We start from the raw sequence: 25,711 nt of genomic DNA, 5'->3' as shown, positions 1-25,711 counted from the left end.
AGCATGTTACATCTTCGATTGCCTTTTGCCTGCATTCACTGGTAATTGAGTCTGCATTATTTGTAATTTTCTGCATTATTTGTGTTGAGGCCATTAGGCGACTGCATCATTAGTATCATATTCACAAGTGTTATCATGCAGTTACAGCCAACAGTCACTTAATAGAAAAATCCACTTTGAATCATGGTGATGTTTTCTTTCTTTCCTCCCTATTTCCTTCTTTCATCTTGCTGCTCACACACACCCCCCCACACACACACACTCACCATAAAGCACATTGTATATGTCGAGCTCTCCTATTTATGATAAAGGATCTAGCTACTAAGTGTACTCAGGATAATGATTCAGTAAAGGCACATTAACTCACTTACTTTGGGTATTAGAAATATTTTATTTGCTTTTTTATTGCTATTCTTAAAAACGTTACTTTAGGGCAGTGATTTTTGAACTTTAGGGTGCATAAAAATCATTGAGATCACTAAACATGCAGATTCCATGGCCCACTCAAATGATGTAAGTATTATTATAGCTTCGCTTCCACAGTGTGGAAACTGAGGCACAGAGAGGTTAAATGACTTGGTCACAGTGACTGATGGAGTCAGAATTCGATCGCAGGTATTTCTCATCCTGGCTCCGTAGGACATAGAGTAAAAAAGCAGAGTACTGTGCCCTCTGAAGGGCAGGCAACTAAGGACAAGTTTAGCTTTAGTAACTTGTTCTTAGTCCTGCGACCTAGGTGGAAATTGTTGTTGTCTTTTTGATATCAGTTAGATTTTTTTACCAGTCTTCAATAGGGGATGACAATGCACATACTCTCATTTCTATTTCTTCTCTCATTATACTTTTTCCTAATGGAATGAAAACAGATATCAAATAACTGTACCCCAAAGCAAACACTTGAAAGAGTAATCGCTTACAAGAACCTGCTTATTCTTCCAGATCTGTCAAACTTTTCTATGCATTTAAGATCTAGGATTGAGAAATAGACCCTTTGGGACTGTTAGGGGATTATGATCTTGGGAAATTAATCCACAGTAAAAATGTATTTATAGTGCTCGGACTTTCTTAAACCGTCATCTACAGAAAGTTCATGACTTTTCCACCCACCACTGTCCCATTTTGAATTTTTTCCTTAACATTTGTTGAGTACTTTCTGTACGCAATTACTTTCTTTATGCTATCCTATTTAATACTCACAGCAATCTACGGGGTAGATCTCATTCTTCCCATTTTATAGACAAGCGAAAAGAAGCTCAGAGAGAGTAACCTCTCTAATATCACACAGCTAATAATTAGCAAAGCTAATTTATTATTATTGACTCCAGTTCCATCTCACTCTAGAATCTGTGCCCTTAACTACCAACACTGGCTGTCTATTCAGCAGAATCATAGGGTTTTATGTTCTCAGGACAAGCCAGCAATAAATTCGACAATAGCAACAACAACAGAAACTAAACAAATGGATTTTATATCCTCCAGCGTGTTATGGAACTGCTCTAAAGAGCAGAGAGTTAAACTTCAGTGGAATGAGAAGCTCGGGATCTCTTTATGACACAGTAACTGTTCTCATGTCAATGACAAAATGGCAGAAGAGCTGCACGCAGGTGACAGGAGCCCCAGTACAGCACTCTGTTTGTGCAACCTTTATTAAATGGAGCCGTTGGCTACCACCTGTGGTTTTGTAGTTGTGCCTCCCACTGAGCATGCATTTGATCTTCCTATTAATTAGGTGCACCTTGGCTAGAAGCCCACGATCGAGCATACATATTTCAAAGCTTAAGCTGGTTTCCTCCTAAGATGAAAGCAGAATGTTTCAAAGTACAGCATAAATCCTCATGTCATCTTCTTGGAAATTGAATGACATTAAAAATATTAATTTATTGATAAAATTAAAAACATTATTAGGAAACGATGCACTTCAATTTTTACTTCTAATCGGTATTTTTATGACAAGTTTTTTATTGGAGTAAAGTGGCAGTGATCTTTTTGGGGAGATCTTTGATTAAAACATATTAATTCCATCCCTCTGGCATTAAGAAAACAAAAAAATTGGACTCCCAAAGATATTCTCTCTGAAATGTTTAAAAGTCTGCCCACATTCTTTCTGAGATGGAGTGATTGCATTGCTTCTAGTTTTTCTTAAAATAGTTCAATATTCTATGAGACAAGTAACATTTCCCTATTTAATTGCTATTCTATCCAAGGGCAGTGTCACCAAGCTTCTTCTTTTTTAAGAGATTCCAACTGTCTGAGTTGCCTGTTTATTCTCCGTTTCTTTGACTTTCTTCCAAACATGTGTCTTTCATCTCTGCAGTGAGCAATGAATAACCAGCCAAGACTGTCTCCCCCATCTTATCCCCTTTCTCCATGCTAAGGTAATCTCACTGTGTTGTGCTTCCTCTCTCTGCAGTTGGCTAGAGTACTGCCAGCATGTGAGACACCACCAACTCATTTCCAATCTTCAGCCACATAATTAACAGCAAAGATGAATAGATAGAACAAGGATTCATTTGCACAGCCTTGGTGGCTCTCTTTGTGTGTTATCTAGGATGAATGGTGTCTATTTTTATTTTCCTGTTCATTTGCTTACCTTAATAGGATGCCCTGATAAATATATAGTAGCAATCAGACATTTGCTCATCAGCTCTGTGGTATAGACCATTCTTTGTTTAAACTAGTCTGTGCGAGGCTGTTAGATCCAATGGGGGCTAGCAGAAAAGATCCAGGAAGAATATAATTTGAATTGTCCTTTCTATGTCATCTTTTATCAGTTGTCTTTAATAAACCTTCTAGACTTTTTCCCTTTAGAGTTTTCGTTATTATATTAGAAAAAACTTACTAATGTACACGCACTCTTGTTATAACAAGTAAAAAAATAAAAGCCTTTGTAAAGGGAAAGCTAATAATTCTGCTTCCCATCTCCTTAAATAGAATGCCAATGCTAACAGCCAAGGGTATATGTTTTTATCCCTATTTCCCTGAATAAATACATACATATATATATTAAAAACATATGTGTGTATAGATATGTTCTAATATTTTTACAAAACTGAAATAATATGTTCTTCATCATAGTCACTTTCTGTTTAAAAACCTATCCATTCAAAAGTAGTCATTGCATATCTCTATGTGCCAGACAATGTTCTAGGCACTGGGAATATGATGGTCATCAAGATGGGTAACTTACTGCCCTCTTAAACTTACATGTTAGCAACTCATGGATATCCCTCTGTCAAAAGACAAAGACCCAGATGATTTAACAAATGGCCAAGGCTGGCCCCATGGCCAAGTGGTTAAGTTCATGTGCTTTGCTTTGATGCCCAGAGTTTCACTGGTTCGGATCCTGGGTGCTGACCTAGCACTGCTCATCAAGCCAAGCTGAGGCGGTGTCCCGTATAGCAGAGCTAGAAGAATCTACTACTAGAATATACAATTATTACTGGGGAGCTTTTGAGAGAAGAAGAAGAAGAAAAAAGATTGGCAACAGATGTTAGTTCAGGTGCCAATCTTTAAAAAAAAAAAAAGTGCTTAAAAAAAAAAAGAAAAAAACCCCAACAAATGGTTTCATAATCTTGTAAATTTCCTTTCCTACTGCTAGACATTTGTGTGTTTTCCACTTTTATTGTTATTGCCAACAATGCTTTATTAAGCATCTTTGTGTGGATATTTTTTACGTACCAGTGCTTTTTGCTTTAATAGGGTAAACTTTTCACAACTGGAATTTCTGGGAAAAATAAATGCTATGCTTTTCATTTTAATGAACATTGTGAATAACTTTCCAAAAGGTTTTCCCATCCCTGAGGGCACTGCTTCCACCATCACACATCCACCAAAGATGCAGAAGAGTATTTGTTTCCTTTCATCCTGGATAGTAGCCGTCTTACCATTCACAAATTGCCATTTGTGAAAAAAGGAGTGCTATTTTGAATATAATTTACAGTTTCCCAGTTACTAGTGAGGCAGAGCACTTTTTCATGTGTATTATCCATTTGCATTCCTCTACATTCTGGTTGGATTTTTTTCTCTCAGTTTCGTTCTTTGTTCTTTGTTTCTTGATGTACAAGAGATACTAGTCCTGTGTGTCTTCTACGTGTTGCAGTTATTTCCCCAAGTTCATCATTCGTCTTTTCATTTTGCTTTTTGGCATATTTTTCCACATAAAATTCTAAATTCTTTATGTAGTCAAATGTGTTTAATTTTCCCACTAGGACTTCTAGGTTTCCTGTTTTACTTAAGAAGTTCTTCCCTACCCCCACACCATTCAGATCTTATCCTAAAATTTCTTCTCAATTTTTTATGGTTTCCTTTTTAGATTTAGATACTTACTGCATTAAAATTTTGTTTATGTACGTGGGTTGGGGTTGGGTTTCAGCTTCGTTTTCTTCCATATTGGCAGCTAACTATGAATGTCAGCCATTACATAGTCCCCCACTCCCCCAGGACAGATTCACCACCTTGCCATATAGATTCCCAGGTGTACTTGGATAACAGCTTGCACCTCCTGTTAGGTTTCATGGAGTTTCTAGATTTCTCTAAGTTTGATAATACAATCAAAGGAGGATAGTGAGCAACAGAGAGTCTGGAAATGTGGTGGTAAGTTCATTGTCATCAGTTTCTCATTAATGAATGAAGACTCAAATGCTGTTTTTCTCAGGACTTATAATTGATGATACAAGTGCTGTTACCTTGATGACATTTCTATATTATCAAACATGGCTCATGTAAAAATCTAAATTCCCTGTAGTGTGTTTTGAACATAATAAAATAAGCTTAGATTTTCTCATATTATAGTGTTATAATGCTTTATAATCAAGTTAACATTAGCCAGGGGTATTAAAAAGGCTATAATTTATTTGTTTCTAACATGCCTTGTAGTTGATTAAATTGACATTCATTGTTTCAAGCCTGTAACACCATAAAAATCACATGGAAGCCAGATACTGGAAAGAGCAAAAAGCCAGACAAATTCTCCTCTGCAAACACTGGCAAGTTCTACATCTCAAAACCCTTTAGCTCAGTATTTCTCAAACTGGGTGCTCTGGAATACTAGATACATAGGATGTAAGTTAGTTTTATATATAAAGGAAGTTCTGTGTCAAAAACTTTGTCAAGTATCAGATCATATTTATTTAAATAGGGTTTTTTCTGCAGGACTTCTCAGAGCCTTTAGTATACTCCTGTGGATTGTAGATCTCCCATAGGGTATATTGTATCAGTATTTCCCATGGTGTATTTACAGAGCTGATGTTTCATAGAACATGCTTTGTGAATGCTGCCCAAGCTTATTCTTGTTGGTTATCATAAGCTTCCAACTTCCCCAATAAGAAGAAAATTGTAGATATGAAAAAATAAGAATACACAGTTATTTGAATTGGATTAGTTTGGTCTTGTACATGTGAAAAATTGCTGATAAAAATTCCTGGTCCATTACTGGCTTTTTGCGTGACGTCTCATCAGAAGCTTCATGCTTTCCTGGATCTTACCATCATACCCATTCTACTTTCTGAGCCATCACTCAATTGTCTTCTTGATAATGGGCCTTACATTATTGCTAACATTCCCGAAATCTACAAAAAATAAATCCCTTCCCTTCTAACGTTGTATTCCTTTCAGTTTTTTTCCTCCCCAGATGATCTTTCTAGACACATTATGAGCATTGAGTGGTTGCGGGAGCAATTGCTTATTAAGGTTTATATTCTGCTATTTGAAACCTATTTGTGCTGTTGTAGGGAAAACTGTAGGAATCTATACATAAGGGGTTGGTCTTGCTTCCTTATTCTCCTGAATCAATATTATGATCAATTCTGTATCTTTCGAATTTTTTCTAACCCAATTCTGTCCTCCTGGAAGTCACTGGTTAAATGTCAGTATTTTTCAAGTGGAGATATTCACTGATTCCGCAATTCAGCACTTTTTACTTTTTCTCTAGAGAGATGTTCACAAGAATGCTCAAATAACTAACTTACCTGTCTTGGTTACTTATGTGATGGCAACAGCTAGTTCACAAAGAGAAAGTGGGCTGGCTCTTGACTCTCCCATCAAAAACATATTAAAATTAAATATGTGTTAGTATTTCCATGAAAATAAGTATTGAGGTCTAGAAAACCAGTAATCATTTTTTTTTCCTTTTCTCTCTCTGTTTCTTCCTTCTTTCTTCTTTCTTTCCCCTCTTGCCCCCAACTTCCTTTGTTCTTTGATCTATACTGTTCATTGATACAAAGCTTTTACTGCAACTTCAATAGATAATCTGGGAGAGAGGAAGAGGATCACATTAGGGAAGCAGTAGGCTATGAATATATAATTTAAGACACAGGTGCTGGTCCCTCATTTCATTTTACAAGAAAAGAATTGACAATGATAAAAACATCATTTCATATCTATTCACAGTAGAGTTAAGTAGAAAGGGAAAGGTTCCACACTATTTTCTCTTTGTATGCTTCTCAGAGAAAAATTTGCCAGCTTTACTGGCAGCATCTTATTGTTGTCATTGAAAAACCCCTCTAATTGTTTCTAACTCCCTTAGTTTTTCTTGTCCATAGATATTGCCTGTTAGACTACTTTTCTCTTGTATTTTAGTTATCTTTTTTATTTGCTCCCATGAGGAATTTTTTTAAACAAGGAAGCCTATTTATATTTCAAACACAATTTGCTCTATCATGTGTTTTCTTTCCCAACTTTGGGGGTGGCAGAATACAGGTGTGATAGCATCTATGAACAAAAGGGACTCTTTGTATAATCTTATTAATTCACGGTGATAGCCAGCAGCCAGGAAACTTGGGTTTTTATTTCTGGCTCTGCCTGGTACTTACTTGCTTCTTTTTCTTTTTAAAAAGTCATTGGCAATAATAATTTTTGGTCTATACATCTCACAGGTCTATATAAGGCATATGTAAAACATGAGATGCTGAATATAAAAGAAAGGACTTAAACATAAAAGTTGTAATAAGATACTAATATAAATCTTACATGCATTATTACTGTCTGGAATCATATTATTTATTCATCATTTATTCATTCAAGTGAATTCAGGACTCAAATGTGCCAGGCATTGTGCTACATAATGTGGATGCAATGATGAATACTATAAATTTTTGTCTCAATTCATCATTAAGATTTGATGAACCATCAACTTATAATTGTTATAAGAATTTTCCTGATGTAATTTTGTGACTTCACCTAAATTTTAAGTTTCCTTATTGTTCAAGTCCATTTGCTTATTTTTTTTGGTAGAGGGAGAGTAGAGGTTGCATAATTTAAATAATGGGGTCAATATCTAGACACTGTCAAGATTCCTATGACTTGTCCATACTCTACCTCATTGCTAATAGTGATGCCAACTTTATTATTTATTGAGCACTACTCCTTTTTCTCTTTAGTGTCTTAGCTTCTCTCTTTTGTGTTTTGGGCACATGTTTTAATTTTCTTTGACAGACTTTGATATCTTTGGCTCAGACTATCTTGTTATTGACTTTAGGTTCTCCCTATGACAAATTACATATTTCATTTGTCTTTAGTTTTTGTTTTCAGTGGAGAATTTTAGTTTCCACTCAGTAGCAAATGTTTCCTTCAGGAGACGATTATACATTGTTTTTCTTTTTTTTTGTCAGGGCATATGATAAAACATTAGTTAAATGTTCACAGAGCTGAATGAGAGTCCATATAATCTGCCTTCACTTCTCTGTGTGTACATATTTGTGCGTGCAGCTTACAACCTCCATTTACCAATATAATCTTGTGATAGATATTTCCTAAAGGTCATGCAGCACATATAAATTAAATACATCCATTGTGGCCTTATTTTATTTGAATATACTCCTTGAAGATACCTGGAAGAATGTCTATGAATAGTTTGAAAATTGTTGCTTAAGGAAAGGTACTCTTAAATGAGTCTTCTAGAATTATTTCCTCTTCTGTTCTCAAGAGACCATTGGCTTTGGCAGCATCTTCCATTACAATTGGGACAATTACCCTTGGTTTGCTAAACATATTTGTGAGGAAATTGCCACATTCATTCCTATGATAAAAACCTATACTTGTAAGACTGACAATGAAGGAAAAAAAATCTCTTCAATGGAGGAACAACTGGATACTAGCATTATCTCCTGTTATTCAGGAATATTTTGGTTGCAAAACACAGGACTCAAGTAGAACTAAATTAAGCAAAAGGATAACTTATTAAAAAGATCCTGATATAATTCTGAAAATCATTGGAATTGAAGAACAATCAAGGTTTGGAAGGTAGAAATTTGGAAAGTTTCTCAGGGATTTTATTAGTTAGGATATCAGTTCAGCTGTTTTAGTAGCATGGCTTAGACAAGACAGATTTATTTATCTCTTTGTAAAACTATGAGTGAGTAGACAGTCTAGGGGGAGGAGGTCACCTGATCTATGTCATCCAAAGTCCAAGGTTCTTCTGTCTGATTGTTCTACCATACCTAAGTGTGTTATATTTTTTACATGATTTATTCTGGATCACTTCCTGTCAAGTCTAAGCTCTAATCCCTGGGGTTGGAAAAAAATGGAAAAGTAAGCTGTTTTCTTATAAGAACATGACACAGAGGTTGCTCACATCACTTCTGCTCACTTGTTTTTGCATGAACTTAGTCATGTTGCTACAAGAGAGGTTGGGAAATATAGTCTCTAGCTGGTAAACCGTGTGCCCCACTAAAACTTGAAAGTTCTGTTACCAAAAGGAAGAATAAGAGAAAGGATAGCAGGGACAAATTTTAGTTTTCACCACAGGACTAACAACCTTTGGACATGGTCAAGGGTCTATCTTAGTCACTTGTCTCTTGTTCTATCAATGGACTTCATTCTATCCCACTATAGGACACAGAACAGGAGATATGGTTATCATTTAACACATATTTATTAGGCACCCATGTGTCAAGCAATGTTCTAGACTAGGGCCAAATCTGACCTGCCACCTGTTTTGGTAAGTAAACTATTATTGGAACATAGTCACACCCATTTGTTTCCATATTGTCTGTGGCTGCTTTTGTGTTACAACAGCAGAGTTGAGTAGTTGTGACAAAAATAGCATGTTCTCAAAGCCTAAAATATTTATTATGTGGTCCTTTATAGAATAAGTTTGCCAACCACTGTTGTAGAAGTAGGGGATACAATGGGGATCAAGACATGCAAGGTCTTCATCCTTGGGGAGCCGATATGCACAGGATCTGCCCTCTGAGATCCAATTTTCTGGGCGATTACTATGTCTTACTAGGGCATCTGAGAGAAGAGATGATCTGATTGTTATCTGCATTATCTGCATGAACTTTTAGATTTTTGGGGGCTAGCTCTACATAACATAGTATGTCCATACAAGGAGGTTTACACCATTGCAATGCTCATTCAGTGTCCTTATGAACTTATAGAAGAGATTTCACAGTCATCAAAATGACCTTTGTACCTTTGGTTATGTCTTGTGCTTGGCTTCTGGTCCTTCTTGGCCCATGAATAATTCAAACTATCGTTTTGTTGTGTTATCTGTTCGCATTACTATTTTCTTGCTTCTGACCATTTTCCATATGGCTTGTTCCATTTTTCTTGATCTATATTCTCATGGCATTTGGGTTATTTTGAAAATGAGGGTGTCACCTGTGGCTGCAACAGTAATATCCTTTTTGTCTCATTTAAATATCTCCATCCTCTCCATTTTGTTCTTCATTTTTCTTAAAATCTTATAGAGGTGAATTCAGAATGTAGAAATTCTTTCACTTAGATTGAGGTTACTTATTACAGGTCTCACTCAATCTGCAAAGTAATGCAGTGCATTAGTTTAACACTCATACGCCCTCCGCTGCAGGGTGACATCCCGCCAACGTCTGATTATAAGTATCAAGATTAGAGCCTTCCTGTAACACAGCCATTGGGAGTTCAGAACTTGTCTGCCTCGAAATATGCTGCCATCAGGAGGAAATAATTAACATAAGGGGAAGTAATGAAGTAGGGGGTAAAGGTACAAGAGCCTCGTGTCAGTAGAAATTTATGACAGGGAGAACTTTATAATGCGAACAAAGTGTACATTAGTAAATTCATCAAAGGGTTGAAAGTGAGAATCTATTGAGTATGGTGTGTGCTCGTTGACTTCATCTTCAGTCCAATCAGGACCGAGAGGATTACTGTGGCCTCATTTAGTTTTTTAGCTATCAGCTTATTCTTCTTGACTTTGCACTTGCCTACCTCCCTCCCTCTGTCACTCCCTCTCTTCCTTCCTTCTTATCTTCCTTCCTTCCAGCCAACCTGTCTCTCACTCTGTCTCCCTCCCTCCTTCCTTCTGTTGCTCCTTCCCTCTTCCCTCCCTTCCTTTCTTCCACAAATAATTATGGAGTGCTTACTATGTGATAGGTTCTAAGCAAGATACTGGAAATGTAACTCTGAGTAAAAGAGACATACCTTTTATCCTCATGGAGCTTATGATCTCACAAGGAAGACAGACAATAAAACAGAGCAATTATTGGAGGGGATTGTGGAGGCACTTTCCAGGAACTAATAGATTCTTTTTTCTAGTTAAAATGCATTAGTAATTATATAATCATGTTTTTGTTAATATGAATTTCATTAGTTCATTTTTTTCTATAAATGCTGAGGAACTTTCCAAATGACTACGTTAAGTACTTAATAGCACCCAAGAACTATAACATGATAACTAGACAGTATAATCATGGCCCAACATCGTTAGACTGGTTCTTTGATACCATTAACTACCAATTAAAACAGTATCTTCTTTTAAGGCAATACTGATTAGCTTTGCATTAGTGTGTATAATAAATTTGAATTTCTTTAAAAAATTCTATAACTCAAAATTTTTATTAGTTTCCCCTTAGATTCTGTTTTTTTTGCAGTTACATTAGAGCAATGTTCCTCGTACTCCCAGCATGATCACTAGAGAGGTGGGAGGCTGATGAATGTATCACACACTGTAGACAGTGTGGACAGATTTCTAGGAATTGCTGTCACCCTGGTTACTTGTACCTAAGTAGGGGTGATGATGGTTAATGATAATAATGGCAAGAGTGATAGTGATGAATAGCTAACCCTCGTTGCTAAGTTATACGTGCTTTACACGTACTAACTCATTAACCTTCACAGCAACTGTAGCATTAGCTCCATTTTATAGATGAGTTTACTGAGGCCCGCAGCTGGTAAGTGACTAGACTGGGGGACTCAAACCCAGGCTCTGGGGTACACACTTGTAAACAATTTTCTCTACCTTCTTTCATAGCCGCCAACACCGAACAATTTTCTGGTGTTGAGAGAAGAGGACTGTCTTTGGAATTCGATGATCGGAGTTCTAATACCAACTCTCTAGCAATACGCCTTTTGCCTTGGTTTACATAACTAAATTGAGGGATTGAGTTATGTTGATATTCCACAAAGTATATCCCTAGACCTGTTCTATAAAAAAGGGCTTAGTAGTTAAATAAAGCTTGAGAAACACTGCAAAGTATATTCCTCTGTTGGAAAGTTGCAATGTTCCAAAGAGTCCTGCAGTAAAGATACCTATCTAATCTTGTTTGACCCAATTCTTCCTACATTTTTGATGTCCTTTTGGAGAAGAATGGAGGGGATAACACATTTTAATACACTAGTGAACTGGCGGTGTGTGAAACTATTTTCAAAAACTCTGAACTATATAATCTTTAATGTCTCTTTCAACTCCAAAATTCCTATGATTGTAAATATCGATTGTATATCTACATATATTTGCCTATCTATTTGTATTGACCCCCAGCGTTGACACCAAACTGACTGAGAGTTTGACGAACCCACAGAATGTGTAATATGGTGGGTGGAAAGTATACTTTATACTCTTTGCAAACAAACACAACCCAGTAGTATCAAATTTACAGTTTGAGGCCCTTCCAACTGCTTTTCTGGCATGCATAACTCATGTTCCCCATCAAGCTAAAGTAGAACCTGCCTTAACTGTAGCTTATTAGAAGCCTTAATGACAATAATTTTCTATTGAAGTTAACTGAATTATAGTTTTGCTTGCAAACGGGTGTACATTGTAACATTCTTGAAGTCTTGGTGTTAGTAATAGAAAGTCGTATTCACAATGTTTGTTTCACCATTCATGGAGTTTTCTGCAAAGATCTGCCTCTAGCACAACAGTTTTCTTACTTCTTGCCAGGCTGTTTCAGGGTAATTAGTTTAGACCTTTAGCTTTAATTCTGTGAATGCTAACGTGTGAACCCACCGTTCTGTGTGTCTGCGAGAGCACATACATGGAGGACTTCCGTGATTTCATCAGTGTAGCTGAAGTTCAAGGCTGTAAACAGTACACAGAATTGCTTTTAGAGCAAGTATGTTGAAGCCCCTTATAATACAGATATTGAGGGACTTGAGAACCTTTTCCAGTTTCCACCCACCTTCAAGAAATGAGAAATCACAGTTAGTAGAGGAGTTCATCACTTAGGGTGATTAAATTGAACTTACACAACTTGTTATCCCTCAGTCTTACCCACAATCAAGAAGAAAGAAATTAGCCTTGCTAAGTAACAAGATGTCTTCCTGCAGAATTGAACAAACAGGCAATTAGACGAAGTGCCATTGTAATATGACAGGTTAGCTAAGACCTTCAGAAATGAGACACTCTGTAGTACAAATGAACTCTACTGGAAAAAAAAAAAAACGGAAGAAGAAATATCTTGTGCAGGAACACTGAACTGAGTCTTTCTCTCATATAAGAATTTTTAATGGTTCTAGTAAGCGTTGAAAAGAAACTTAACGGCATAAGTTGGCCTCTTTTATGGAATTTTCAGCTGGCACACCCTTCCAGCTTTCTGTCAAACATGTAACGCTAGTGGCTTAAACTGAAATTACTGACAGACATTTCACCAAATATTTTCTCTCTCTTTGTTAGAGACAAAGGACAGATCTTTAGCTGCCCCACAGGCCCCTTTCTGTTCAGGAAGTGCTTTTCATTCATGGCAGGACAACCTTGGTGGTGATTCCACACCTGGCCTTATGGAGGGCTGAGATATTAAATTGGTCTGAGAAAGATTAGTCACTTATTATGATAATCTGAAAGTGGAAAGGAGCAGAAACATCCAGCAAAAACTCTCTCTCGAGGGGAGTCTTTGGCATGGTACCGCAAATAATTGGAACTGCATTTTCCAGCTCCATCACTTTCTAGTTGCATTATCTCAAACCAATTACTTCACTTCTCTTAGCTTCAGTTTTCTCATCCATAAGATGGGGATTGTGAAAATGCCCCTCTGGCAGGGATGTGGTCAGGATCAAAAGAGGCATCATATATGTATATGATGCCCTGAGTGTATTATTGTCACTCGGAAATGTTAGGTGTGATTATCAGTGGCTGCAGAGATTCAAAGGGTTTTCATCAAACTTGTTAATTCAGAGAAGAATATCCAGTTGATTCATGAGTAGAACCTTTGTAGGGCCTTGAAAAAAAATTACCACATGTTTTCCTCAAAGATAAAGCCAATGCAATTGTTGAAATTGTGACAGTAGCAATTCTCCTCATGGTTATAATGTCACATCACACTGAGGTTCTTAAATATATCTTTTAGTTTCAGCTTATTATGGTTTGAGAACATCAGGAAGGGGAAGAAGAATCCGCATGAGGTTGATGGTTGAGTGGCAACTGTAATTTTCTATATAACAGAATCTTTGCTAGTATAAAAGCTACCTTCTGGTTATGCAAAGTTTAATGAAATATAGGCACAAAGTAGTGTTTTCTATCTGACAAAGAGCAAGTGCAGTCACAGAATTTAGCATGTTGAGTTATTTTTTTCCAAAAATCAACCACCTAAGGACCAAGGAATATGATTTAAAACAGAATTTCTATGCATTTCTTTTTGATTGAACAAAACAGCTTGTATAGCTAAACTGGGGTAGCTGCAGTGTAATTTGGTAATGTTTCTATTTGTTGAAGAAATGCCGAATATTTGCAGTAAAGGCAAGAAACAAAACATAGCCCTCATCTGTATGCAACATAGTCATAACATAAAATTATGAGCTCAGAGATATGATTTCTGAAAAGATTGAATTAACATTGTGAAAATTAGAGCCCCCTCATTTGCATAAATCTGGGGAATGCCGTTGCATGACAAAGCTAGCAAGTTATTTGGTGGTAGCAAAGAGTGAAGTCACATGGCAGGCATTCCATTCCAGTGCTTGGGCACCCTGCTGGAAGTCAGAGTGGGAGTTTGCTCTTTGTGGAAGGGCCTGGGAATCAGTATACTTCAGATGCCACTCCCAACTCAAATCTCACCTGATATAAAAAGAAGCACCTTGCAAATGCTGCTGGAAAAATGATGAGTAAGTTCTGACATGTAGTTACTTGTAGTGAAAATTTCTCTGGGAGAGAAAAACGTAACTATCTGCTCAACACAAACCCTTGTAGCCTTTTTAGCTAACTATAGGTACCCCCAGGTGACCTCTGATTCCTTGAGCTTTCAAGGAGAACCTGATCTGGAGGGAATCAAAACTTTTGTTTGGAAACCAAGAACCTGCAGACATGTCCCTGAGGTCATCTTATCATTTTCTATGCAGAGAGTCTTAGCTAGAAAAAAAAAATCACTGGTGTTCACAGAGCCAACAAATTGGTGTCTCTTTCAGTTGGCCAATTTGGCTGATGTTGCACTCAGGACTAAGACCTTTTCTGTGTTATAGCTCTTCTGTTTCTTAACTAACGCCTATTAATTCTTAGGAATGGAGGATCAGAGTCATGAGTATGGAATGCAGAAGATGAAATGGCTGTCACGATGTTACATTGTGAAGATGGAGGAGAAAGGAAGAGGATGTAAAATGAATAAAGGTACACAGATACAGGTGTCCTCCTCTGCGTTTAAGAGATCAGCTCTGTGGGGCTGGGGTGTATCACATGTAAGAGATAGGATACGTCCCAATGCATGGCAAGAAGAGTTTGATTTAGGATGGTGATGTCTGAAAAGCCAGAAGTTGATCCAAGTGGGAAAAAAGGCTACTGGAATGAAAAACATTGAGGTTGAAAGTGAATCTGTTTTCTGCCTGCTGAGATGGTGGCTCCTGTTTTCACCTCAGGCAATTGATGTTGGCACTGTAGGGTTCTGTTCTACACTGAACCTGCTCACATAATGGGAATGGTGCTTTTCCCATGGATTCTTTTTACCGCCCAGAGAACTGGTCCAATCTCTGTGACATTCATAAAAATGAAAGTTAAAAATCAAAGTTAACAACTAAAGTGGGCCAAAATATCTCTTCCTCTCACTAAAACAATCCCCCTTCATTAAATTAACAATTAAGCAAACAAACACCAATATACAGTAACATAACTAACAAGGATTCTGAAAACCATAGATCGGAGGTGGAAATGGCTGATTTGTTCACTGTACATCAGGTAAAACTGATTCTGCAGCCCTGAATAATTCACAGTCCCACATTTTATGGAGTGTCCCGTTTTTAAGTAAGACATTAAGTGCTGATAAAAGCCTAGAGTGCTGTATAAGCAGAGGATGGGGAAGTTAATTTTTAGCTGGAGGAAGGGACCACAAAGAAAATTCGACAGAGAAGAGGACCTTAGAACTGGACAATTCAGAATGAGTAAGATTTTGTTTGTTAGAGAGAAAAGAAGTGGTAGACATTCTAGGAGATGGATCAGAATAAGTAAAGACAATATGTGATCAGTATATGAGCACTCATGATGTGTTCAGGGAAAATTAAGCAGGTTCATGTGGCTAGAATAGAGTGCTTGAGTAGGGGAAGGGGCTAGTGATATATAGTTGAAAGTAAATTGGAGTTATTTTGTAAAAGGGGCTTGCAAATAAGTCATGCTTTTGGTTTTGGATTTCATTAAATACTTGAAGTGTTTTAAGCTGGACAGTACTATGATTAGTCTCGGCAGATTAAAGGATACATCTGGGATGGTACAATCTGGAGAAAGGGAAATGGATTAAGAAGCTATTGTTATAGCCCAGATAAGAAGATATGAAGGCCCAGTATAGTGGGAGGAGGTGATGGATTTGAACAATATTTCACTAGGATAATCAGTCGGGCTTGGTGACTGACTGGATGTGAAAGTGAGTTAAAGAGATGAATCCAAATGACCTTGAGGTTTCTATCTTGGAGATTGGGTGGGTGGGCATGCCATTAACAAAGACAAGGAACATAAGTGGAGGAAAACAGGGATTCAGGGGAATGTTGAATTCAGTTTTGGACATGATGAATTTTGATGCTTATGGGATGGTTAGGTGAAAATGTTCAGTAGGCAATTGGAAGGTGGATTGGGAACCCAGGGGAAATCAGAGGTGAAGAAATAAATTTAGATGCCACTTCCATGATAGACAGTTGAGACAGCAAGAGGTAATGAAGTCACCCAGAGAGACGGTGTAGGGAGGTGGAGAGAGGAAAGAGAAGCACATCAGGGAGGCACTCCGGTGAGCTTCCAACATTTCGTGGGGCGTCTAAGGAAGAGGAGCCAAGGAAGGAGATTTAAAAGAAGCCAGAAAGGCAGCAACAGAACCAGAATAAAGTAGTATTTTGGAGAGTGATATAGAAAAGAGTTTCAAAAACAGGGAGTGGTCAATAATGGTAGATATTGCAAAGAAATCGTATTGGATAAAAGCATCTTTCTATTGTTTCCAACTGTGTTTAGTTACCAAATGGGCCACAGCAACTCAAACTGTTCATGTCTGTGAAATAGAAAAAGGGCATGGTAAGCAAAGGTTACCTTTGCGTGCATTAGACAAATGAGCCCCTCCCTCCAGTTGAAGGCAGCACTTAGAGCTTGGCAAGCAGGGCTTCTTCTTCTCCTTGTCTGAACAATCTTGTGCAGGGCAAAACTTGTGCAGGGCACATGCTGCAAAACAGTACTTGGCTCTGGCTAACCAGGGGCAGGGTGAGTAAATGCATGGTTATGCGTCAGGACAAGGATCCAGGAGAAGGAGATGGGGGAATTGAGGTGATGCTGAATATTTATTTAAAATGCTTGCCCTTGGGTCCAAGAAGGCTAGGGAATGATGCGAAGAGAAGAGACTAGTCAGCTTGAGAAAGTGAGGTAGGAAGTCAATCGAGGTCCTGATGAGATCAAAGAGCAGAGTTTCTAAAGATTGGTGAGGGTGAAAGAATTGATTACAAGATCAATTGGGAATGGATTCTGGAGCAGAAGTAAGGATTTGAAGTGGAGAATGTCATGAAATGATGGGGTCAGGGTGTTGGGTGGTTCATCAAAATGTATATTGAAATCACTCAGAACGACAGCAGACAAGTGAGTAGAAAAGACAACTGTGATTCTTAAGAAATAAGGGGGAAAGATGGGGAGGGGGTGTCAATAGATGATAATGAGGTTGGAAGGAGGTTAGTATAACCTGATGTCGTAGACTTCAGCTGGTGGCTGAAGCAGAAAAAGCAGAAAAAGCACTTTTTTCCTGCATGACTGGTTCAATTTATAATTTAACAACTCTTTGGTTAGCTAAAAATTCTTACTCTGGATCTTTTGTTCAGCTAGAATGAGTAAAACACACCAGACCAGAGAAAGGCAATAGTAGGGGAAACCATGGATTTAAAAATGACAACTGGGGCCAGCCCTGTGGCCAAGTGGTTAAGTTCGCATGCTCTGCTTCGGTGGTCCAGGGTTTCACTGGCTTGGATCCTGGGCACGGACCTAGCACCGCTCATCAAGCCATGCTGAGGCGGCGTCCCACAGAGCACAATCAGAAGGACCTGCAACTAGAATATACGACTATGTACTGGGGGGCTTTGGGGAGAAAAAGATGAAGAAAAAAAGATTGGCAACAGATGTTAGCTCAGGTGCCAATCTTTAAAAAAATGACAATCAATAAAGTGGGTGGTTTCAGAAGTTAAAATTTTAGATAGAAAATAACCAGTCTGAAGGTGCACACCTTTTAATAGTATTTCCTCATGTGGCAAAACTGAGAGTGAGAATCCTGTGCATTTCTCTGTGGAGGGTATTTCAGCTCAAGTAGACATTTTGGCTAAAATGCTCCAACTATAAGAAAATCTGGGATAATCCTGAAGTTTATCGCTGGGAAGATCTGATATTCTATCAACATTGTGCTCTACCCCATTCACTCAGAGCTTGAGGACTTCGAATACCAGTTTGCAATTCCTCCTTGATCAAAATCTTTCGTCTGGATCTTCAGTTTATTTGGGAGAGCTGAAAGCCTTGAGCTTGCTGTGTCTTTCAAGGAAGCAGACACCTGAACAATGTATTGATGTGAGAAGAAGGAGTGTCAACATATTTTTACAATCAGATAAAGTATTATTTGGAATTCTTGTTCCTCTCTGCTTCTAAGGTATTAGGAGTGAAAGTGCTAATGACAAACAACAAAAGAGGTATCACCAGCCTCAATTATTCCCTTATTTGTGTTCTCTAAAACTCAATCGCGTAACTAGTAAAAATGGTTCTGATACAAAATTTGATGTGATTCTCCATTGTTGTATACCTCTGGACACAGTAAAAAGAGCTCTTCTCTTTTGGCCTTGGGGTAGAAGAAACGGATGAGTTTGGCTAAGTAAGGTGTGGGTCACGATTGGGTGATGGGAAGATAGGATTTTGGAGAGACAAAGTGCTAGCTGGAGGTGCGAAGAGAGACCTGGAGGAAAGGCTCTCCAGGAACACAATCTCTTTCAAATCTGGGCTGATAAGAAAGGGTCCTAAGACCCACTGTGAACGGCATCACCTCTACTCCGTTGGCTTTGCCTTACTAAGTAAAAAAGGACTCGAGGTAACCTTTTCAAGTTACTTATATTTATTATAGAACTATTTAACATAACACAATTTCTTAGGATACCAAATATCAAATCTAGCTAAAGTAAACCTTCCAGTTCGTGCACACACTGCACACTTACATATGGGATTAAGACAGTTTAAGGTTAAGATACCGCCTGTCTAAGTGAGTGTTTGCCATGGTCCATTAATTGCCTTGTAAATGTGGCTGCTTTGGCCATCACAATGGAGGAGATTTCACAAGAGACTCTGGTCAGAGTGAAGTTCAGAGCCTCTGTCCACAGACTTGACCTTCAGGCATTTGTAGAGTGAAGAGACGGCCATGAAAGCTCAGGGTTCTCATTTTTGGTGAGCCCTAATATGTTGTTCCTAGATATGGTTAGTGCATGTGCTGGCTCTGCTACCACCACTCATCTGGCTGCATATTTTCCACATATGCAATTAGATAGTCCTAGTCTCCTGGGTCCTACAGTTATAACCCTCTCTCTCTCACCCTCTCCTCTCTCCAATCTCATGTACCACAGCTCCTGAGGGGCAGGGAGGGATAGTCATTGTCTCTGGTCAGGCTGGGGTAGAAGTTGCCTTCAGGTCTGGCTCTTTCAGCCTCTAGAGAGAGATCCCAAGTTTTTAAAAACATACATGGTGTTTCATCCCAGTTTCTGCACTTGTCTTGTACAACTTGCAGACCTGGATGCATGTATTAGTTTTTGATATTAAATTAACATATGCAGTGCAATTATTTATTTGCTAGACTGAGTACCTTGAGAGCAAGCATTGCATCTTATTTGTCTTTGTCTCTTTTTTTTTTTAAGATTTTATTTTTTTTCCTTTTTCTCCCCAAAGCCCCCGAGTACGTAGCTGTATATTCTTTGTTGTGGGTCCTTCTAGTTGTGGCATGTGGGATGCTGGCTCAGCATGGTTTGATGAGCAGTGCCATGTCCGCGCCCAGGATTTGAACCAACGAAACACTGGGCCCCCTGCAGCGGAGCGCGTGAACTTAACCACTCGGCCATGGGGCCAGCCCCCTATTTGTCTTTGTCTTTTCACCACCTGCTATAGTGCTTGGTACTAATAGGTGTTTAGTAATTTGGCTGAATTAAATTTAATTTCCTACCCCACATCTTGAGAAGGTGGAGTGAGGCAGAGATGAAAATGATGATGATGATGATGATAAACTGTTGAATGTTTGCTATGCTGTAGGTGCTGTTCCAAGTGTGTTCATATTGGCTTATTTGAGCAATAATCCTATAAAGTAGGTTACTGTTTCTTCCATTTTACAGATGCGGAAACTGAGGTTAATTAGCTTGTGTAAAATCATTCATCTAATAAACGATAGAGCTGGTCTGGCTCATGGTCTGGCTCCAAAGTCCAGGCTCCAAACTGTATGCTATGTTGCCTCGCAAGAGGTGGAAAGGCTGATTGGAGAAAACAGTTAAACAAATTCCATATTTAACACTTTTTTCCCCACATGAGTTATTTGTCTCATTTCTCTTTCTTTCTCCTATATCTAGCTTTTCTATCTCTCTCTTTCTCATTCTCTCTCTCTTTTTTTTTTGGTGAGGAAGATTGGCCCTGAGCTAACATTTGTCACCAATCTTCCTCTTTTTGCTTAAGGAAGATTCGCCCTGAGCTAACACCTGTGGCCAATCTTCCTCTATTTTTTATATGTCAGTCACCACCACAGCATGGCTGATGAGTGATGTAGGTCCATGCCTGGGATCCAAACCCATGAACCTGGGCTGCCAAAGCACAGCATGCCAAACCCAAACACCATGCCACGAGGCCTTCAGCATGTGATCTTGAGCAAGTCTGTTGCATCTTAAACAAATAAACAAACGAACTTCTCTTAACCATATAACTTTCTACAGTTTCACGGTGCCCATGAGAAAAACAAAGCCAGTTGCTTCTGCAGAACTGATTTTCCTGAGCTGTGACCTAGAGAAATGTGTCTGATCAGTCTTCATAAAGGGATACAGTGAGATAGCAGACACCTGCTTCAAGGATGTGTCCACAGTGACTACATTGTAGGACTATATCTACAGAGTCCCTTAATGTGCTCTGAAGTTATAAAGACAAAATATCGTTCATTAAAAGCAATTTCAAGGTGGAATAAAAACAATGTGTTCTGAATTTGTAACTCCCTGATGATCACTTGAACTGAACGCCCAGTTCTTTGTTACCTATGTGGATCTACATTGCTCTGAATGGGTGGGACATTTAGTATTTTACCATTTGCCATTTACCGTTGCCATGTAAATGCCAGTGCAGGCCCTTAAGTTCCTGATTTCAGTTAAGACAGAGATCAACTTGGGAGATTCTGTTGGCTGTGTGGTATCCTCCATGAATGGAATCTAGAAGTGTCTTAGGCAAATGTAATGCAGAAAAAGTGCTTTTCTTTTTTTTGTGGATGCTCCAAAATTAAAATAGCAACTGAAATGTCCTCCCCACAATTTCCTCTGCGCCCAAACACAATACACAAACTCAGGCATCTGTGTGCCCAAGGGAAGAGGGGACGAGGGGCTGGGACTCATCAGAAGATGTTACTTGCTGCCATGACCTTCAGAGGCTTAAACAAATAAAGGGATTTATTTTTCTTATTAATAAGAAGGGTGGATATAACTGACATGGAAGCCAATGAAGGAAAATTTGAAGGCAAGGAAAACTGAAATGACTAGAGAAAGAGGCTCTGGTGATTCTAATTTTAATATATTTTTTCCTTTTTAGTGAAATATATAAAGAGCTGGCATGATTTGGACATCCATCTGACTTCTCCTAGACTCCTAATTCTGTACGTCTGAAAGTTTAAGATTATATCTTTATTTTTCTCAAACATAATAGATTAAATGTCTGGGAGAAAACTTTTATGAACCCTGTCCAGAAAGGTTTGCTGAACTCTATTTTGCTTACTGACATGAAGAGAGGAAAAAAATAGCTTTTCCCTGTAATGATTTTCGCACTTGAAAGATGAATTAAATAAGAAAAATTTCAAAATACCAAATATGGGGCCAGCCGGGTGGTGCAGTGGTTTAGTTCTCGCATTCTGCTTCTCGGCGGCCCGGGGTTTGCCGGTGCGGACCCCGGGTACAGACATGGCACCGCTTGGCAAATCATGCTGCGGTAGGCATCCCACATATAAAGTGGAGGAAGATGGGCATGGATGTTAGCTTAGGGCCAGTCTTCCTCAAAAAACCCCCAAAAAACAAAAAAACCCCAAATGTGACAAACCTGGTAGACTGGAGTGAGTCTAATGGATGCTTTCCTTGAATCTATGAAGGAACCTATATTAATAACTTATTTGGAAGAATGTTGTATGGACATGGAAAACGTCACGTAATTTGTTTAGTTAAAAGGCATAAAGGAAGCAGCTAAATGTCAGCCCCAAACTGCTACATGTCAACTCGATGTCAATCTAGTGAAAACAATGGTCAATTCAGAAACAACGTGATATAGAGGGATAAACCGTGGATTCAGAATACCTAGGTTTTAGCCTTAATTCTACGACTGACTTTGTGAGGATGAGAAAGTCATTTAACTTTTCTGGCATTGAGTCTCTTCTTTGTAAAATAAAGATATTGAGTTAGAGGATTTCACAAGGTCCTCCCCCATCTGAAATCTCATGTTTTTCATTGAGACAAAGATTATAACTTCTACTAGCTATGCAGCTTATACTTGAATAATTCAATCCACAAAAATAAAAAATCATAATAAATTAGCTTAAAAAGACAAATTTAGGTAAATTATATGCAGTATAAATAAGCTTTAATAAGTTGGAAGCCAATTTTGTATTACCCAGCTAGAGACTCTGCCACCCATATGTTCATAAAAACACTGTGGTTGTTTTATTGTTCTCTCTGGCAGTGCCAATCATAGTTAGCACTAATTAATGAAATTCCAGGGTGCTGTTTGCCAGGAGGTTCATGCAATGGGTGAAGCAAACTACGGTGGCAAAGTTTCCATCGTTGGTACTGCCGCGACAATATTGGCTCAAGTTTCAGAAACAGTAATTTCAGCTCCCAGTCCCTGTGAGAACAAATGTAGATTGATTTATGTTCCGAGCCTCTGTAGCATATTGTCAACACTGAGCTGGCTGCCAGGGCTCATCATACAAGGTGCTGACATTTTCTGGGAATCTGCTTGCCTTTACACATATTCTCTCTAGTACCTTACATTTGCACACATTGCTGGGGTTTTTATTTTTTGTTTTAAGGTCTAAGGCATAGATTATTGATATTAAAGTCTAACATTATTCATCTAGTTTATGCCCGTATAAAATCTTTTAGGGTCAACTTATGCTCAGAAAAGACCATAAGCTTTCTTTAATCCATGTGGTATTGCCATCAGCAGCATTTAGACTTAGTTGCTTTCCTTAGAATCATGCTTCCTTTTTAGTAAACTCTTTCTCCATTTTTTTCTGGCTTTATTTCCCATCTACACCCATCAATTAGTGAACCTCGCTATTTGGGTCCATTTCTTCTGTCCCACCCCTCATTATCATTGCTGCCAAGTCTAGGTTTTTTGGGCTCTGTGATTGCTTTCTGGCTGCAGTCATACACATAGACAGTCAGACATATTGACTTTTTAAAAAAAACATTTCTGGAGAAGAAAAAGCCAAATATTCCAATTGATTGTTATAGTGAATGATAAACACTTCAGCTCAATAATGAAGCATCTCTGTAAGGGTTTGATCGAATACATTGAATAGTTCCCTCAGTTGTGTTGTGGGTAATCAAAGGTTATCATGTTACAGATTTCTGGCACATTTTTTCTTGGAGATATAAGACATTTCAGTGCTTGTTCAAACAAATCATTGAGATAAACTATGGACTCAACATGAGCAGTTTCATTGGACACAAAGGGAAAAATAATGTTTTCCCCATTTTTAAAGAATTGAGATGTTAACTTAGGTAAACTGTCATCCTAGATGTACAGCTTGATGCATTTCTACAACCTCACTCCCACCCTGATCAAAGTATAGAATATTTCTTACTCCCTGGAAGGATCCCTCATCCCCTGTCTCAGTATACAGGCCTATCCTCACCTCTGCAGAGGGGTAACAGAAGTTATTAGTTTTTAAATGAAAACGATTGAATGTTTAAAATTTTTATTATTTATTTTTCCCTTCTATTTTTGCCATTGCAGAATTGCAAAACCCTCTTTCAGCCCAGAAAGAAAACCACACATCTATGGACAGTTAATCTTTGACAAAGAAGCCAAGAACATACAATGGAAAAAAGAAAGTCTCTTCAATAAATGGTGCTTGGAAAACTGGACAGCCACATGCAAAAGAATGAAAGTAGACCATTATCTTGCACCATACAGAAAAAATTAACTCAAAATGGATTAAAGACTTGAATGTAAGACCTGAAACCGTAAAACTCCTAGAAGAAAATAGAGGCAGTACATTCTTTGACATTGTCCATAGCAGCATCTTTTCAAATACCGTGTCTACTCAGGCAAGGGAAACAAAAGAAAAATTAACAAATGGGCGTACATCCAACTAAAAACCTTCTGCAAGGCAAAAGAAACCATGAACAAAATGAAAAGACAATCCCCCAACTGGGAGAAAATATTTGCAAATAATTTATCTGACAGGGGTTAATTTCCAAAATATATAAAGAACTCATACAACTCAACAACAAACAAAACAAACAACCTGATCAAAAAATGGGCAGAGAGGGACCAGCCCGGTGGTGTAGCGGTTAAGTTTGTGTGCTCTGCTTTGGTGGCCCGGGGTTTGCTGGTTCAGATCCCAGGCATGGACCTACACAGCACTTATCAAGCCATGCTGTGGCAGGCATCCCATCTATAAAATGGAGGAAGATGGGCACAGATGTTAGCTCAGGGCTAATCTTCCTCAAAGAAAAAAAAGGGCAGAGTATATGAATAGATATTTTCCCAAAGAAGATATACAGATGGCCAATAGATGCATGAAAAGTTCAACATCACTAATTATTGGGGAAATGTAAATCAAAATTACACTGAGATATCACCTGACACCTGTCAGGATGGCTATAATTACCAAGACAAAAATTAACAAATGTTGGAGAGGATGTGGAGAAAAGGGAACCCTCCTATGCTGCAGGTGGGAATGCAAACTGGTTCAGCCACTATGAAAAATAGTGTGGAGATTTCTCAAAAAATTAGAAATACCACACCATCCAGATATCCCACTACTGAGTATTTATCCAAAGAACTTGAAATTAACAATCCAAAGAGATTTATGCACCCCTATGTGCATTGCAGCATTACTCACAATAGCCAAGACATGGAAGCGACCCAAGTGCCCTTCTGTGGATGAATGGATAAAGAAGATGTGGCACACACACACACACACACACACACACACACACACACACACACACTGGAATACTACTCAGCCATAAAAAAGAAAAAATCATCCCATTTGCAACAACATGGATGGACCTTGAGGGTGTGATGTGAAGTGAATTAAGCCAGAAATAGAAAGACAAACAGCTCGTGATTCCACTCATATTTAGAAGATAAACAAACACATGGACAAAGTGAAGAGATTAGTGGTTACCAGAGGGGAAGGGGACTGGGGAGGGTGGGTGAAAAGGGTAAAGGGGCACATATGTATGGTGATGGATAAAATTAGACTATTGGTGGTGAGCACAATGCAGTCTATACAGAAATTGATAACTAATAATGTACACCTGAAATTACTCAATGTTATAAACCATTATGATCTCAATAAAATAATTGGGAAAAAAACCAACAACCCTCTTTCAGCTTCTTCCCCTGAAGCATAGGGTAGAAATGGCCACTGAGTACTGTGAGTTTTGTTACATATTAGCTCTTACTAGATGCATCTCTAGGGCCAAATATTTCTTGTTGCCTCTGATTAGGTTATTAACAGAGAGGTAGATTTGTTATCTTCTTTTTTTTCAAAGGATTCCTGAAAGATTGCTTGTATATATGAAAGGATAGCATAGTTTTCCATTTGCCCATCAGTGGACGTTTTTCTCATTCACACAGTTGATTTTATTGTTT

At 38.3% G+C, this 25,711-nt stretch overlaps 1 long non-coding RNA gene across 1 annotated transcript in view; it reads left to right on the top strand.

The window, feature by feature from the left end:
- LOC138923646 (uncharacterized) overlaps window positions 1-25,283 on the top strand; it is a 59,177-nt gene extending 33,894 nt beyond the window's left edge. The window contains exons 3-5 of the long non-coding RNA XR_011437563.1: window positions 14,684-14,791; window positions 21,425-21,488; window positions 23,840-25,283. This is a non-coding gene — a long non-coding RNA (uncharacterized lncRNA). The remainder of the gene's footprint in view (window positions 1-14,683; window positions 14,792-21,424; window positions 21,489-23,839) is intronic.
- The last annotated feature ends 428 nt before the right edge of the window (window positions 25,284-25,711 follow it).

This window comes from Equus caballus, chromosome 3 (genome assembly GCF_041296265.1).
Source record: "Equus caballus isolate H_3958 breed thoroughbred chromosome 3, TB-T2T, whole genome shotgun sequence".
NCBI lineage: Eukaryota > Metazoa > Chordata > Mammalia > Perissodactyla > Equidae > Equus > Equus caballus.
The sequence above is the reverse complement of the archived record's forward strand: the minus strand, read 5'-3'. Positions and strand labels throughout refer to the sequence as shown.